The sequence below is a fragment of the Dysidea avara genome, chromosome 1 (genome assembly GCF_963678975.1).
Source record: "Dysidea avara chromosome 1, odDysAvar1.4, whole genome shotgun sequence".
Lineage (NCBI taxonomy): Eukaryota > Metazoa > Porifera > Demospongiae > Dictyoceratida > Dysideidae > Dysidea > Dysidea avara.
The window spans coordinates 16303050-16320525 of record NC_089272.1 but is presented as its reverse complement, the minus strand read 5'-3'; the positions used below and the strand labels follow the sequence as shown (position 1 = coordinate 16320525).

Sequence of the window (17476 nt, the reverse complement as noted above, 5' to 3'; positions counted from 1 at the left end):
AAGGCGGCCAAATTACCAGCCAATTAGAGTTAAAAGAAATTACTTTACGATGCAGCAAGAGTGAATATAGAACACAGCTGAATTATAAAGGTTCAGTGTTAAATTTTTGGATTAGTTGTACGTATATGACCATTCATTCTTGGCCGCTTCAGATATCAGCCATTTCAGTTGCCAGTTACTTTCATGTATACACCTGTTTTATAGCCAAGGTGTTCTTGCATGGATTAAACTTTAGTAATTGTATTCTTGGCCGCTTCAGATATCAGCTCTTTAAGTTACCAGTTACTTTTCACTTCAGCTAAGCTGATTTTTCTTTTTCTTTTTTTACATTGGGTTCCAGGTACTTGTAGTTTCTTGGGCGCGCCTTTTTTACAGCGAAGGTGTTTTTGGGGTGGATATCACTCATTTTTGTTAGTGATAGACTCTACATTTGGTTTAAAAGCTAATTTTTTGGAAATGAGCAATTAACATTAATGCAGAATATTATCTAGGAGAGTCAGTAAAATCCATACATAATAATGATTGTTTCATAACACTGTAAATTCGGAAGTATGAATTTACGGTGTAGTATGACTGTTCTATTAGAGTAAATTTATCTTTACTGCCTGCACGTCATGAATATATCTCATATCTGTGCATGTTAAATGCTTCAGACACCTAATTAAACTTGCAAGTGCCTAATTAGTTCACAGTTGCTACACAGCTATAAATACATTTGTAATTGTTATCATCATAATCATTTATCATGTTATAACCATTTTTTAATATTTTGGTCACAACTTCAGGATTAGAGCAGCAGAGAAAGGAATAGAGGACTCAACCATCAAGACTTGTATATGGGAGATGGAACAGTATTGCGATGGACAATGCCGGTACTAACCCCTCAAGGGTGTTGCAGTACAGTATAGATGCAAGACCAGAGCCTCGATCGTCACCTTTTGACTGTGGTCACAACTTCAGGATTGGAGCAGCAGAGAAAGGAATGGAGGACTCAATCATCAAGACTCGGGGAGATGGAATAGTATTGCCATGGACAATGCCAGCACTAACCCCTCAAGGATGTCACAGTGCAGTATCGATACAACCACTCCAACCAGTGCATAAGACCAGAGCCTCGATCATCACCTTTTGACTGAAATCTTTATACTTGATGAAGCAATTAAAACAAAAAAGTTGTAGTACTTATACTTTCCTGAGGGAGCATGCCCCCAGAGTCCCAGACTCCCTTGCCTGTTCAGCAGAATAATAGGATTGAGCCTTACTACCACTTTCACCTTTATTCTTGGCCTGGATGTGCATATCGGCAACATAATACCATAGATAATATACCCACCGGTGGGTATATTATCTATGATAATACAGTAGCTGTAGATAATGCTAGTTAATGCCCCTAGGCAGAGCTATAGGGGTGGGAATTTTTCCCTACTATCACACTATCACAGTAGTTCTTCTCACAGTTCTTTGCCTGCGGGCCATCATCAACTGCTGTCAAAATATTAGTGTCATCCCCCAGACCCTTGCTTATCACACAAAAATAACTTAGTTTAGCAGTGCACAAACAATTATTGACAGCTTATACTATATTAAAGTACACTTACCGCATTGTTGAACCATGTATACCACCAGAATCCACCGGATTGACAACTAACACGCGATCTATTTAGGGGAAATCTCGTGGAAAGTCCCTAATTACCTTAAGTGGACACTCGTGATACCGGCGTGGTTTTAAATTGAATGGTTTAAGAATGTAACTAGATGGTGAGGCGTACTTTAATCGGCTCGACTTTAATGAGAAACTCGAGCCCCTCGTGAGAAACTACATCGCTTGAGCAACGCTTGAAGAATTAAGAGTCAAGAATATTGAGGTACTCTATGATATATGCCGGTCTTGAATGTTAACGAAACGAGGAGTGAAGTTTGTGCAACGTGTCACATCGCCACACACTGATTCACCGTGTTTGTGCGATAGGGTTTATGGACCTGTCCACCAGATGCTGAAAGGAAATTCATTCCACCACATGTTGAAAGGAAATTCATTCCAACTTGTGAAGTTATTGATATAGTCATTGTTGGGGTCCACGGGGACATCGATGATCATTTACCAGTCAGCTGTAAGTAATGTCACAACAGAAGGAAAGGAACCATTTCCATACCCCTATGGCATACTGATTTTCCTGGTCAGTTTTTGTACACTCAACCACAGAAATGTAGAACTTTGGTTGCAGGTGGAAAATAAACACCTTTTTACTCAGTTACAAGAGATTCACCCAGCTGGGATAAAATGTTGAAGTAGGGTTGGGAGGTATTTAGGTATTAGTAGTTAAAATGGTATTTTTCAGATACCGTTGTGGCTTTCTAAAAATACCGAATACCGAATTTAATGCATTAATTAAATTTTTGGTGGTTTAGTGGTGGCTACACATGAAGTCAAGCCCCACACAACCATGTGTTTATGCTGTGGGCAAGACAAACACAATAATTTACTTTTTGAGATATTCAAACCTCACTTTGTGGTACAATTGTCATTTCATTTGTTCCTTTTAAAGATAACTTTCACTACTAGCACAATGTGAGTATAGGTATAAATCATAGCTTACCCAGGTTTTTAAAAAGTGTACAATATAAAAGGTATTTAGTGATACTGAGGTATTTTTCCTAATACCGTACCGTTCTTCAAAAAAGCAATACCGCCCATCTCTATGTTGAAGTGAATGTCATTAGTACTAACTTGTTCATCAGGTATTGGACAATTCCAAGTGTCCAGATTATGCAGTTGTCCTCATGTTCAAGTTTACACGTTTAGGCAAGTTCCACAACGTCCTATAATCTATTACTATATCAGTGTGGAATAATGCTTATATAATATTTTTCATATTCCAGGCTTTAGGTGTATTGTATTTAACACCTGCTTGTTGGTTTTTGCAGGCCATCTGGTCATACTGGTTTATCCACTAGCAGTTGAATGTGATCATGGTACATATGTAAGTTGAGACCATGCAAGAACAAAGATACAGGTGTCATGAATTTTAGGTCAGTTAACGTTCAGAGGAATTGTATTATTGCAATTGTTCTTTTTGTAGTTATCAATTATCAGTGACCAGTTTGTGATAGCGTACTTTTGTTTGACCAATGACCTAATGTTCTGGTTTACATGCTTACCCAACAGTTATGTTACTCGCTTAATCTGCATATGGGATATATATTTTTTAGTTCATTTTGATTATCCATCCTTTATTGGTACAGCCTGGCATATTGATTTTTTGCACATTCTCTTTTTAATTCAGTGCCTGCTGGATTGTTTCGTCAGATATCGAAACAGGTGTCTGGTGTTGTGACCGATGTTCCAGGTCAGTTTGCATGTGTGTTTAATTTAAGGTTGACTTCAGTGCCTGCTTATTCTTTTACAGGTCTCGGTATCGAGTGTTATGAATTTCAGGTCAGTTGACGTACAGAAGAATTGTATTATTGCAATTGTTTTTGTAGTTATCAATTATCACTGTATACTGGTGATGTGAATTTGCAGATCAGTCTACTCAGATGTATCGGGTATAGTGTTGATGGGTTCAAACAAATATCCAGTGTAGACTGTGAGTGGCATCAAGGGTGTTAATTTCTAGGTCAGTTTACATGTTGTGATGTTAGTGATTTTTTCCTAGTACCCAGATGTTAAGTGTATTGTATTTAATGCCCACCTGTTATGTTTTTAAATTATGGTATATCAGTGTAGACAGTGCAACAGTTTCTGTGTTGTAGTAACTATTTGTTTCATAATTATGCTGTTGTCCTGGAATGGCACAATTTTTGGGCAACCAGTGTGAAGTCCAGTGGTACAAACATTGTATTATGACCAAGTTGTGATAGCGTACTTTTGTTTGACTAATGTCCTAATGTTCAGGTTTGACATGCTTACCCAACAGTTATGTTATTCATTCACTTAGCCTGGGATATAATTTTTCATTTTGATTATCCATGCTATTATTGATATAGCCCGGCATATTGATTTTTTGTACATTCTCTTTTAATTCAGTGCCTGCTGGATTGTGTCATCAGATATCGAAACAAGTGTTTTTGGTGTTGCGACCGATGTTCCAGGTCAGTTGCATGAGTGTTTAATTTAAGGTTAACTTCAGTGCCTGCTTATTCTTTTACAGGTCTCAGTATCGTCATGCTGACATACAAGAAATCATCACTATTGTTGGAACTATTTTTAGTCAAGTCTTGATGTGATGTTGATTAACGTTGTTACACATTGTTGTATGTTTACCATATGGCAAGAAATTTTCATAGCCATCATGAAATTTGAATATTGTGTAAGTTGTGTGGAACAACCCCAACTCATACATGGTCACTGGCAAACCACGAACCACATTCGAGCCACAACACCACCAACCACATTCGAGCAATCCATTACAAAATTTTGTTGCACCATTTGTGTGTGCATAATATTTAATGAAAGCCACAACACAAGCTACATGGTACACACTACATAGAGGTGGTAACCACTAAAGGCTTGTTACCTTTTGTATTCACCTTGTCGGCCTTTGTGGTTAATCTATTAAAAATTACATGTAAATAGAGAATTAAAGAGTATGCTTAAAGCACCTTCGCTAGTGATTTTGTTCTTCACACCAAATGGAATTTAAAAGATTTCTGCTTAAAACGCCATCCCTAGGGAACTTACGGTTCAGCACGCTGTCACAACTTGTTTATCAGGCATTAAAGTTTGTGTCCACGTCGTGCCTTTAAAAGTTATCGTAGGGATTAGAGGTTTGATTGAAGAAAATACGCGTATAGGCAAACCAGGATTGGATAATGTCAGTGCTAGATGGACTATACAAACACGACTATGTTGACTGGTATAACGTGACAGTAGTTGTAACATAAGGTAGAGAAATACAGTGAAATACGCCTATTTTTTATTTTGCGATGGTTACTTTTTTATTTTAGCGAGGTCGCAAGAAAACTATGATGATGATGACGACTCCTAAAGATTTTTTTATCACGTAACGCAATACAAATCTATTGAGAGATGTTGCGTAATCTAGGACTAATATTGCGAAACCGGCCCTACACGTAAATAACTCACAGTAGTGGCCGCGCGTCTTTTAATTGGGCGTGCGCTTTGTAGTTTCTTGGCCGCGCGACTTACTACCGTGAGTCTTGATAGGTGACTGGATTTGTGAAAAGGTGTCAATAACACACACTTAAATCTATGAGTTCTGAAGATCATGACTAAGTGTTTAAGACTTATACAAACTTATCTATAAGACTCATCTATTCAGCAATGTTGATGTTCACCACTGTTCAAAGTTATAGATTGTTTCAACCTCAAGTTAGAATTATCAAAGTTGGTAAAATGTGTGGAAGACCCCTTATCGCAAACTTACAATGCACTGGTAACTGTGTAGCTTGGTTGTTTACCAGTTTCCTAGACCCTTTAAGCATGTTATATAGCTAACAGTACAGTGGAGTAATAGCTAGTACTAAACAATGAAAAGTTATTAACCACCCATGCATTTTATTATAGTTAATCTGAAATCTGCTATAATGATGTAGCAGGGTTGCTTACTGGACACTTTTTAAGAACAGTGCAATGGGCATTAATAGGGTAATAACTAGCTATTAATTTATTAGCAGACCACACATTTAATAGCACTTAAGGCTGTACCATATTATGTATTGTATCAGTGGCTACACAGCTGTTAGGTACAGATACACATTTTCAGGCATATTAAATATATGGGAGTCACCAAGAATCAACGCGTTGCACTGTGAGTAAAAAGAAAATTGACCAAAGGGGACAAAGGTAAGTCAATGATATGTACATTGTGTGCATTGTGGTATGCAAAAATACACCAGTTGGCCTAAAGTAGCATCTAACAGTAAAAAATCAAGCTTGTAGCCTTAGCTATTTTTGAGTTATGCTTGTTTATGATAATGCATAACAAGTACTAAGTTAGTCAGTCAGTCAGTCAACAGCAACTAACATTGAATATATATGGTTGTTAATTTTATAGCAACCTATTGGAAGCATTCGGGTAATGATGAAGACAAGTTAAGATTGATAAAGGACCATATAAATAAAAAGTGGTGACACAAGGGAGGTTGCATACCTGTGAAGATAGACTAATGGACATATAATCCTTATTCAGTAGCTTTAAAAGAGAATGTTACTATGATAAGCCAATGTTAGTTTCATGGTTCCCTGTATTATAAACCTGAACATCTATAATAATATATTAATGATGCTAAACTTTTTGCTGGCAAAAGATGAAGACTGTAACATGCAACCTATGCAGCAGTTAGTTGCGATTGAATACAGTACATTGTATGTAAATATACAAAAAAAGAATTACTTCTACTTACGAATAAAAGGCGGCAAGAAAATAATGCACTTGGTGTCCAAACTAAAAGCTTGAGCTTGATAGTTTATCCAAAGTTAGTGGTAATGGTGGCCCAGGGTAAGGGGCATTTCATCAGGTATGTCAAGTTCTGAGTGATTGTTTAATGTTGAGGAAGTCTTCTGTATCTGGTGGTATCTCTGTTCATTTATATAGAGATTTTTCTTCATTTCTTTAATATCACATTGAGGTGTAGGTCTGTAGTGGGGATGTGAAGGAAATGTTATCTCACAAGATTTTCTCATTATATTATTATATATATATATATATATATATATGCAGTATATTGTACAGTAAAGTAGTACCAAGAGTACATAATAATAGAAGAGGGAGGAGAGTGTCTAACTATCAATATACTCCATACAAATACACTGTTAAAACCCTCCTACTTCAATCCATAAAAATTCTAGTAATAAATCAATACCTTTAAGTGAACAGAAGACTGTTGATATTTCCTAATTGAAGCAGTAGAAGTGCTACAACCTCCTTCATAGAGCAAGCCATTTGTCACCTTTGGTGGCTATAGTTGATTGCGCAAGGTCTGAGCACAGTGAGTTTGGTGAATCCACTGAAGTTAGACCTTCTCCTCCCTACTCTATTATTATGTACTCTTGGTAGTACTGTATGCTATAGTTAAAGCACTTCCATGTATGTGTATGAAAAATATAGCACAAGGGGTGTGTAGAGAGGCCAATACAGCATGAGGCAAAGCCGAGAGCTGTATTTGTCCCAAGACATCTCCTGAGTGCTACATTCTTATGTACACACAAGCATAGGTGGTGCTTAAAGTGTTATATTATACTTATTGGCCATCTTGCTTGGAGCTATTTTACCATCAGAACTATTCAAACTTCAAATCAATTAAAAATATTATGTGAAACCTTTGCTCAACTTAATTCTAAAATATTTGAAAATTAATGACCACCAAACCTAACTGATTGATTTCAGATTGTACTTTCCATAGACCTTGTGTGGTTTTGGGAATGGTTTTGTAAAAAATTGTTGTGGCTTTGCAATTGGGTTTGACAACATTTAAAAAAGTAAGGGCTAAATTTTTGAATGCTCTATTTTGAAAATCGTTCTTCAGCAGCCACAGCACAAACATGTTGTGTAGTTTTACCCAGTAACTTACTTTATGATATCAATACTCTACCTTCCAGTACAACCTCTTCGAATTATCGTTATAAACACTTTCCTAGCATAGAGCGCATATATTTCTGACTCCAAAATGATGCATATGTGATTTTATTGATGATCACAGCCCAGCCTAGATTATACTGTACATGGTCTACAATTACAGCCAGGGCATTGAGTCTGGTGTAGCCAGATCCTTTGTGAGTGTAGGTTTTCCTCTACTCATTCCTACCAAGAACTATTCCCCAATGGAATACAGTTTGTGTATCCTACACTGGTCTTGAAGGTCACAATTCCCACTTTTTAATCGTAACTTAGCACTTTGGCTAGCTATGTACATTAGCATTACAACCCAGTGATTGCTACTGAATTATTTAGCTACCATGCAAGTGCTAAGTGGCAGACTTCTTGTACTGACTTTGGCCTCGTCTTAGTTATGCACACGCAATCATGCTGAGCAAATCATGTAGCTGTTCATTATATTCATGGCTAGTTTCAAACTTACTGTGTCATCCTCAACCATCAAGGAAGATTTAACTTTAACAGAGGTGACTATCACAGATTTACAAATACTTACTTAATTGTGACCTTACAATTCTTCTGATGTCTAAGAAATATGGCACATCCTGAGGAGTTATATCATGTCTGTTAATAGATCTATATATCCCTAAGACAAGGATATGTACCCGTCAGTTTCTATTCTGGTTTACTCCACAGTTACGTCACTCTCTCAAGTGTCTTTGTACAATTCAGCACAAATATACTAAAAATCCAACAGCTAATAACTTTCAACCATTATCAAAAGCTCAACAATCTTTCCAATCTGCCAGCATTGCAGTCTAGTCTAGATATGAACAGGATCTTACATACAACTTTCTACCAAGAATGATCCAAAAAATTTTCGATTTATTTGAGAGTTTGTCAAATCACACATCCTTCCCCCTCAACTTCACCATAATGCTACTACAGCTGATGCTGAATTTAATAAAGCTGAACTATTTAGTCAGTACTTTTATTCCATTTTTACCTCAAGTGACTACTGTCTACCTGATGCAACACAACTAACTGTTCCTGTAAATCATCTGGACTTGATTTACTTTACAGAGCAAGAAGTGATGGATGCTCTCAACAACCTCAACCCGAACAAGGCTAGAGGCAACATCGCACCTGTTATCTTAAAGAATTGTGCTTTCGCCTTTGCTTTACGCATCCACCACCTTTTCACAACCAGCTTGCATAGCAGAAACTTACCCTCTAAACAGAAAACACACAAAATAATTCCTGTGTTCAAATCTGGAGGCAAAACTTCTGTTACCAACTATCGACCAATTTCACTCCTTTGTGTCATCTCTAAAGTGCTAGAAAGATTATTTTATGACAAAGTGATAGATACAATAGCTCTCTCCATTACTCCGCATCAATTTGGTTTTCAAAGTAATGCTTCAACTCATCAACAACTTCTCATCTACTTTCATCAGCTAATCACTTCGAGGGAAGAAATAGACACCATCTACATTGACTTCAGGAAAGCCTGTGCCACACAATGAATTATTGGTTAAATTATGGAACATAGGAATCACAGGCGCTCTATGGAATTGGCTTAACAGCTGTTTAAGTAACAGATCCCAGCATGTCTCTGTTGAGCAGGGCCGCCCAGAGAAATTAAGAGGCCCAGGGCAAAGAGTTAAAGTGGGGCCCTTCACCCAAGCTGTAAGTTGAAGACCAAAAAAAAAAAAAAAAAAAAAAGGTCACAACCTGCTGACAATGACAATAACTACCCATCACCAACCATATCTCCTTATCTATAAGCCTGCTACACTGCTCCTCTGAAGAATACTGTGACTGCTCTATTAGAGTATTTAGATCTGACTGTTCTATTAGAGTAGAGTCTATCGATCTTTTAAACAGGTATTCAGGGGGCCCTTCATGGGGCCTCCTGGGGCCCCTTTCAGGCTGGGGCCCGGGGCAAAATGCCCCAGTTGCCCCCCCCTGTGGGCGGCCCTGCTGTTGAGAACTGCCTGTCAGATTGCCTACCTGTAATCTCTGGTGCTCCTCAGGGAAGCATTCTGGGTACTTTGCTTTTCCTAATCTTTATAAATGATCTGCCATCTACCATCATATCTCAACTATTTGAATTTGCAGATGATACGAAGTCCTTTCGGCAAATCATTTCCGTACTGGACATATAGCAGCTTCAAGAAGATCTTAACTCTTTATTTAATTGGACTATTAACAATCATCTGTCATTTAACCTCTCTAAATTTGTATTCATGAGCTTCCATCATGAATTCAACTCTCAGTACATCATAAATGACCACATAATTAAAGAATCCTCAAGTTGAAAAGATAGGGATTATTTTCACTAACTCATTATCACGGAGAAAGCATTATGAAATGATTTCCTCTAAAGCCTACAAGTCACTTGGACTATTACATAGGGTATTCAAGGATTCGCATTGTCCTCAGGCTAGAAAATCCCTTTACACACTGTAAGTGTGATCTAAACTGTTATACTGCTCCACATTGTGGAGACCTTATGTGTTGAAAGAAATTGAATTAATTGACAAGGTACAAAGGTGTGCTACTAAATTCATACTCTCTGATTATACTTCAGACTACAGGACTAGATTGACCCAACTTGGTATGTTGCCATTGATGTATATTTACAAAATAGCTGACATGATTTTTTTCATCAAATCACTTAAAACTCCTACAGGCAGTGTTGGGACAGTTACTTGTAAAAGTAACTAGTTACATATTACATATCACTTGCAACTGAACTATTTAGTTACAGTTACATATTAACCATAAAATAAAGTAACTATAATATTAAATATGTGACCCAGTCTGAGGAAACCGGTCTTATTTCCCATGTCAGCAGATTCCATTTTTCACCCAGGACACACAGCTACATGAATAAACTATCTAATTCCACACTTAAAATCAGCTAAGACTTGAGTGGTCTGGTTTTGCTGGCTGCTTTTCCCGAGCCCAGTGGCGATCCGTACGTGTGGTGTGGGGCCTTAATGGAGCTCTGGTCAGCCTGGGAATGACTGTATGTGGCTGTACAGCTCTGTGGAGTTGAATAAGTACCTCTGCTGTAAATTTCCTTTCATTTTAGCCAGTTTTGAGACTTCAATGGCTCAAAACTTGGCCAAATTCATCCCTCGGCCTTCCTTTTCAATTTTTGAACACCATCTCGCCCGCCTTCCAGGGCCCCCACCTCCCACCCAATTTGCAGCTTGCCTGATACAGTCAACCTTGGTTTAAAAACTATCTAAAATGGCGGGAAACTTAGTTGTTGGCTACTTGTACAGTGGATGCTCTGGAAGGTAAGGAATTGGTGTAAAACATGTGAAAATTTGGCACACATAGCTTCAACCATTGGCGAGCTACAACACACTAAATACTTAAAACCGGCATTTCTAGATACTTTTAAATAGGCGATAAGCCCGGTTTTGTCAGACCGGGTCACATATTATATTACTTTGTGTCCACAGCCTTAAGCTGTCATGTGTGAAACTACCACGTTATCACGTGACATGATTGTGTTGTTGGACAATGTGCAAATCTTGGTTATAAGTAAGAAGCTGGTGAATAAGCTTCATTCAGTAGGCTTCATTACTTCATTATGGTTAGGTATTACTCAGTGGATCAGTAACGACGTTAGTAACTTCGTTACTTGTAGTAATAATATTACATAATATTAGATTCGTTACAGTAACTATATTACTTAGGTAATGTGTTACATTTGTAAGTAAAGTAACTTAAGTTATATTACCTGTTTTTATAGCGTATTTCGTTATTTTATTTAGTTACCACAAAAGTAATAATATTACGTAACGCGTTACCCCCAACACTGCCTACAGATAAGTTCAATATCTTGAACTATGTCAACTTCAACAATACTGGTTCTACTAGAACTTCTGGCACCAAACTACACCACAAGACAGCCCATACAAATGCCGCTATGAACTCCTATGTTTTCGCCTACCTAGACTATGGAACTCTCTGCCAATAATTGATCATACACAATCATTAGCTAGCTGTAATATAACAGAAATTGAAGGAATTTTATGGAATAATTTCTTAGTTAACTTTGACAATTCTCCTTGTTTCCATAGTCTCGTGTGGCCAGACCGCTTTTTTCTCTTTGTCATTGGGTAGGGGAAAAAAAGGGTCTGGTCTGATTTGAATCCCACACTCGTCTTGACACTACCCGGATAATTTGGTAGTGTTAACTAAAGAAACATGATGCATCTTTAAATAGTAGCCGCTTGCGTCTTTGATATATTACGTTTCTTTAGTTAACACTACCCAATTATCTGGGTAGTGTCAAGATGAGTGTGGGATTCGAACCGGACCAGACCCTTTTTTCTCCCTACCCAACGACAAAAAAAAGTGGTCTGGCCACGCGAGACTATTGTTTCCATTACCTTTGTCCCTGTTCCCGTTGTTCCAAGAATCCTGCATCTAACAATTTTAGCTGTAACTAAATAACCTGTGCCAAAAACATCCCAGCTGTAAAATAAGGCGAGGCCAAGAATGCACACGTACATGCTCATGGAGTAACTACAACCAAAAGACATGATATCAAAATCTGGCCAAGAAAGCATTTACAGTATAGGCACTTTTGTGCATTCATTTTCTATATGCTTCACATTATCACATCCAGGTAGTTGTGCATGTGTGCTTGCAATATAAACAATACTACTGAGATGAAAAAAGATATTACACTGTATTGGTACCAAAATTAATTTAACTAAAAATTTACAATTGGTTTCTACTTGGCCATCTTTTATTTTAATATACAGTGCAAAAAGATGGCCAAGTAGAAACCAATTGTAAATTTTTAGTTAAATTAATTTTGGTACCAATACAGTGTAATATCTTTTATCGTCTCAGTAGTATTGTTTATATTGCAAGCACACATGTACAACTAGCTGGATGTGATAATGTGAAGCATATAGAAAATGAATGCACAAAAGTGCCTATACTGTAAATGCTTTCTTGGCCAGATTTTGATATCATGTCTTTTGGTTGTAGTTACTCCATGAGCATGTACTTGTGCATTCTTGGCCTTGCCTTTTTTTATAGCTGGGCTGTTTTTGGCACAGGATATCACTACTTTTTGTTGAATAGAGAACATACTTACAGTTAGGTATTATATTACACAGGAGACACTGCATGCATGCATGCATGCATAATAACAGCTTCAGCAACAGATTAGCTAGCTAAATTAGTAGCAAAAACTTCCAAGTTCAGTGTTTAGAAATGCTACTAAAAGTGACTTGCTAAGAGAAAATTTAAACTGTGAAAATAATGTTCAAATTCCCGCAAGGACTCACATGATATCTCACGTGATCAGGCGCGGTTTTAGGGGGGTTTCTGGGGTTTCCGGAAACCACTCAGAATTTTTATGATTATTGTAATTAAAGCACACCACGCGACATTTGATTTTACTCCATGTGCCACGTGGCAGAACTGTTAGAAGAAGATGAGAAGCAGTTTGGCGAATACAGAAGCTCAAAAAGCCTGACTGAGGATAGGTACCCTGTAAGTGATCTCTGTGTATTACTTGTCTAGGAGAGCTAGACAGTAGCTCATAGGCGGTGGAAAGGGGGGGAGGGGCTAGGGGACTGAACACCCCTCAGTCTGTTGAGGGGGTCACGCCGAAATTATCCTTCTTGGAGTGGGGCTGAAAACCTTTGTAAAGATCGAGATACTCTAATAGAGCAGTCACTCTATAAAGTAGTCACAGTATTAGAGCAGTGTTTAGTGAGCCATGTAAGGATTTTATATAGTTTATCAGCTATAAATGTGTAGCTGGCCTGGTGAGGTGGGCAGCTATTGTCAGCTGGCTGTGACCTTTTTTTTTTCATTTATCCGCTCCTGGTCAGCCCCCCACATATCAACTACTTCCTCTGCCACTGCAGTAGCTACCCTTTGCATGGATATCCATGCATGAGTCCCTATGCCTAGTGAAATAGCAATTACAATTATACAGTTTGGCTTTGTGAAAGAATGTTTTTTTAATAGCAAGGCTAGTGACTTCATTAAATATAGCTAGATGCAGCTCATTACAAAGAATTGTGAGTTATCAAATGCTGCTAGCTAATTGGAGTAGTGTGTTCAAATGCTCAACCTCAGCGTTAGCAAGTAACAACTACGTAGTCGTGCTTAGTATTGCAAACAACCAAGAATGAGGTGTTTACATTATTACGCTATAGGATATAGTGCTAGCAGTTAATCTTGTGCATGTCTGTAGGTTCTGATGTTTGTGAGGGCAGTTAGGAGAATATGAAGAAGAGACTGTTTGTATGATCTAGATTCAGATGACAGTTCTGATGAAGACATAATTGAAGTATCTAATGAAGCGACAATTGAAGACATGGGTGCAAACAAGGACTGCATTAATTCTTAAGATTGTTTAAGTACTATTCTACTGCACCACCTTATAAATCCTACTATACCAAATGATTTTAGTTCATATGTTGGTAAAAGGTTAAGTGATCACAAGCGGCTGAATGCAATTACCAATCATATTAAGCCAACTAATTTAAAAGGTACTTGCTTTCCATCACACACAAATATAGGGAAAAGCAATCCTTTGTTTATGCTTGGCTTCATTGGCTTAGCGCTGATGAACATCCATCGCCATAATAGACATTGACATTGACAAAGTGATAACTCTCTTTGCTACAAAACATTCCGGGTGCATGAAAATGGAGAAGATTATAATAATTTTTACTTTTATATTGTTGTGTAGCTACTGTACTTTACTACCTCTGTTGTACATGTATCTCTTATAAGAAAATAAGTTGTTTTATTCAGATTGAATAGAATTTTTTACACTTTGTGAGCATAGTGAGATGCCTGAAAATGCATTCAGATTCAATTTCAACTATCATAATTTTTAAAAATTTCCTGGGGGGGCATGCCCCCAGACCCCCCTAGAGGGCTCATGCTTCGCATTTCGCTGAGTGCACTTCGTGCACTGTGCGGTGACTCCAGTGTGCCACCCTTAAATCACCTGATTATCAGTGTGCAAATCATACACTATGGTCCATAATTTTTTTTGGAAACCACTCAGCAAAATCTCTAGAATCGCCCCTGCACGTGATGTTTCATGTAAATAAGAACTGGCAAAGTCGAGGCTACTGTTCTTGCTGAAGCAGTAGGTTGGTGATATAATTAATCTAGTCGAAATCTGTGCGTGACAAGCGGAGCCGAATCAGCTGCGAGTTGTTGCTGAATGTATATGCCTCGGAATGGACATGTCGCTTGATGGCACTGAATGCATCACACTGTTCTCCCAGCGAATTGCCGGGTAAGTTCGTGTATATACTGAGCTAAGTCACTGTAAACGGCTATATAACTACCGTCGTAATTTTAGACAGGAATCTCCTATGCCATAGTAGCTTCCTGGGATTATATACTAGGCTTGTGTAGGCCAGAGCCTCGTAGCTAGCTGGATTGTTCTAGCTGTGTGGGTCAGACCGCGAACAAGTTGAGCTGAACCCTGAGAAAACAGCTAAAACATGACGAAAGAGGATTTTTCTCAATGTTTCAACCAATGAGCCTTATCCGCAATTACGTCACAACGCAAAAATGGCGAAAAGTGTGGGGGTCTTTTGTACAGAGAGCCATTGGGAAGAAACCAAAAGCAGACCGTAGGACTACTCGAGAAGTACGAAAATGCGTGCCCCTACATAGTAAGATAGTTAATAAGCCTCACCAGAGTTTTCTCATGCTTTCTTCACGTGGAACATCTCGAAACGTTATCCCTTCCATACAAAGTATCCCACTTGCCCCCCACACTTTTCGCCATTTTTGCGTTATTTTCGCGTTGTGACGTAATTGCGGATAAGGCTCATTAAGATGGTTGGTAATGACAACAAAGATTATGGCTTCCTATAATGTATGGTGAAAACTTTGGCTATAAATAATGTGTCAGGCATTTGAATGATTAGTGGGTAAGTCAATACTACAAATGAGTTAATATTTTTGAGGGCTCAGCTCAATGCGTACATATAGTATACTGTAATTACTATACATCAATTGATTGATGTGATAATAATATGAGCAGATCTGAGACAATCATGGACCCTACTATATAGTAACTGGGCAGATATATAGAGTTATGTATACTCTGATATAATTGTTGAGTCTTGTAGTTTGCACTGTAAATTGGTGGTATGACTCCTGCAGTCACTTAGTATGATGAACTTCACACTTCTGAATTTACAGTGTGCCAATGGTCAAAGCTAAATTAACCATTTTAGATACCTTTTTGTGATGTTGAAGGTGTCAGGCAAACTCCAGTTAGGGGCAGGCAATGAAAGATTAGTTTTCAAAACAGGAGAGGAACATGCTTAGGCCCGCAAGGTATGGGCTTAATCAACTTATCCCTGTAGATGCACCATACCATAGATAATGCACGTATCAATGTATTACCCTACTACCCCCTCCCCTCCGTCGGACATATATGGGGCTATAATGGGCACAACCGAATGTTAAATGCCCCATGGTAGGGCAAACCTATTGTGTTGAATCCCCACCATTGACTCCAGTTGCAACGTGGGGGATTTGACATAGCGTAGAAAAAGTACTAGGATGATTGTCAAATGCCCCATAGTGAAGCAGCAGTTTCATGTCAATTTGCCTTGTAAAGCCCCATTTACACCCAAGGGGAGTGGTAGGGTAACACATTGGTGGGTACATAATGAGTTTGCATCATAAACCTTGTGTTGAAATTTAGTCTGTCTTGCTTTTTTCATGCTTATAGCAGCTAATGTGCTTATCCTCAAACAATCAGGACTGGAAAACTATAAATTGTCTTCTACTTTTATCTATCAATTATCCAATCACTGCTAGTTTATTAAAATTTCCTTTGCTGTTGTAACTTGTTTACCATTATGCTATTACCATTAGTCCCTCATAGTTTATATGTCTCCTAGCAACAAAAAATTGTTATGTCAACAATGTAGGTGCAAAAAAATTCAAGTAATATACTCCAAAATTGGTCATCAACTGCTGCAGTATGCTGAATACATCTTGGGAATGACTATGTTGGATGCTCAATTTAACAATAATCATAATAGTGGAAGTAAGTGTTTGTTGACATGTTAGTCTGACTATGATTACATGTTTTTAGTTAGCTGTGCCTTACCATACTGTATCCCTTTCTGTATATGCAGGGTGGATACTGATGTTGTGACTGTTGGCGGGTGAGTTTATGGTCAATGGACAAATCACGCAAATGGTAAAGAAAAAATAATATGTGGTACCAATTGCAAGACCCCACTACTACATTATGAACTCTTGGTGGTATACTTCGATTCATAGCCAAACACTATTGTATCTGGCTTCTTGTGCTATTGTAGTCAGTTTTTATTTTATTTTATGGGATGTAAATGATTACTATTACAATATATCATGCTATCATTAAAGAGTTTCTATAATTGTGAATGGTTGCACGAGGGTCTACGAAGTGCTGTGACTGAAAGGTGATGCGCAGGCCTTTTAAGTCAACACTGAAGTTTCACAGGCACTGAAGGGCTGGGGCGGGATTAGAGACGTGCACGGGTAATGTAGCAGTAAATTACTTCAACTGTATCACTACAGCGGGTATGAAACAGCTGGCTATGGCTATGTACGGCCCTGCATGGCAGTGGCGTAACTAAACCCGGGCCTGGGTGTCAGCTATCAAGTAACGCCCACGGAATTAGCAATCTAGTAGTAGAAAACTTAATAATATTATTTCACTGAATAATCGATCGAAACCTCACACATTTTTGGCTGCAAAACAACTATATTACCTTTTGTAATTGTAAAATCACTTCAAGCTGCCAGGTTATTGGTATAAGTGCATCTATAAATAATTATCGTTTCGATAATTCGACTATATATCAATAGCTTTACTTGTGAATACTTCAACT

At 38.0% G+C, this 17476-nt stretch overlaps 2 long non-coding RNA genes across 10 annotated transcripts in view; one reads left to right on the top strand and one right to left on the bottom strand.

Annotated features, from left to right (window-relative positions):
- LOC136257906 (uncharacterized) overlaps nucleotides 1-17476 on the bottom strand; it is a 32597-nt gene that overhangs the window by 5826 nt on the left and 9295 nt on the right. For both annotated transcript variants that reach the window (XR_010702298.1, XR_010702299.1), the window contains one exon: nucleotides 6367-6599. This is a non-coding gene — a long non-coding RNA (uncharacterized lncRNA). The remainder of the gene's footprint in view (nucleotides 1-6366; nucleotides 6600-17476) is intronic.
- Nucleotides 1664-4304, top strand: LOC136257866 (uncharacterized). 8 transcript variants are annotated; one of them, XR_010702264.1, is made up of 8 exons: nucleotides 1669-2289; nucleotides 2709-2803; nucleotides 2926-3030; nucleotides 3285-3347; nucleotides 3408-3436; nucleotides 3484-3617; nucleotides 4028-4092; nucleotides 4152-4304. It is a non-coding gene; the product is annotated as an uncharacterized lncRNA (long non-coding RNA). The 8 variants fall into 8 exon arrangements; XR_010702253.1 differs by having other exon boundaries at nucleotides 1667-1865; nucleotides 1970-3030; XR_010702247.1 differs by having other exon boundaries at nucleotides 1667-1915; nucleotides 1970-3030.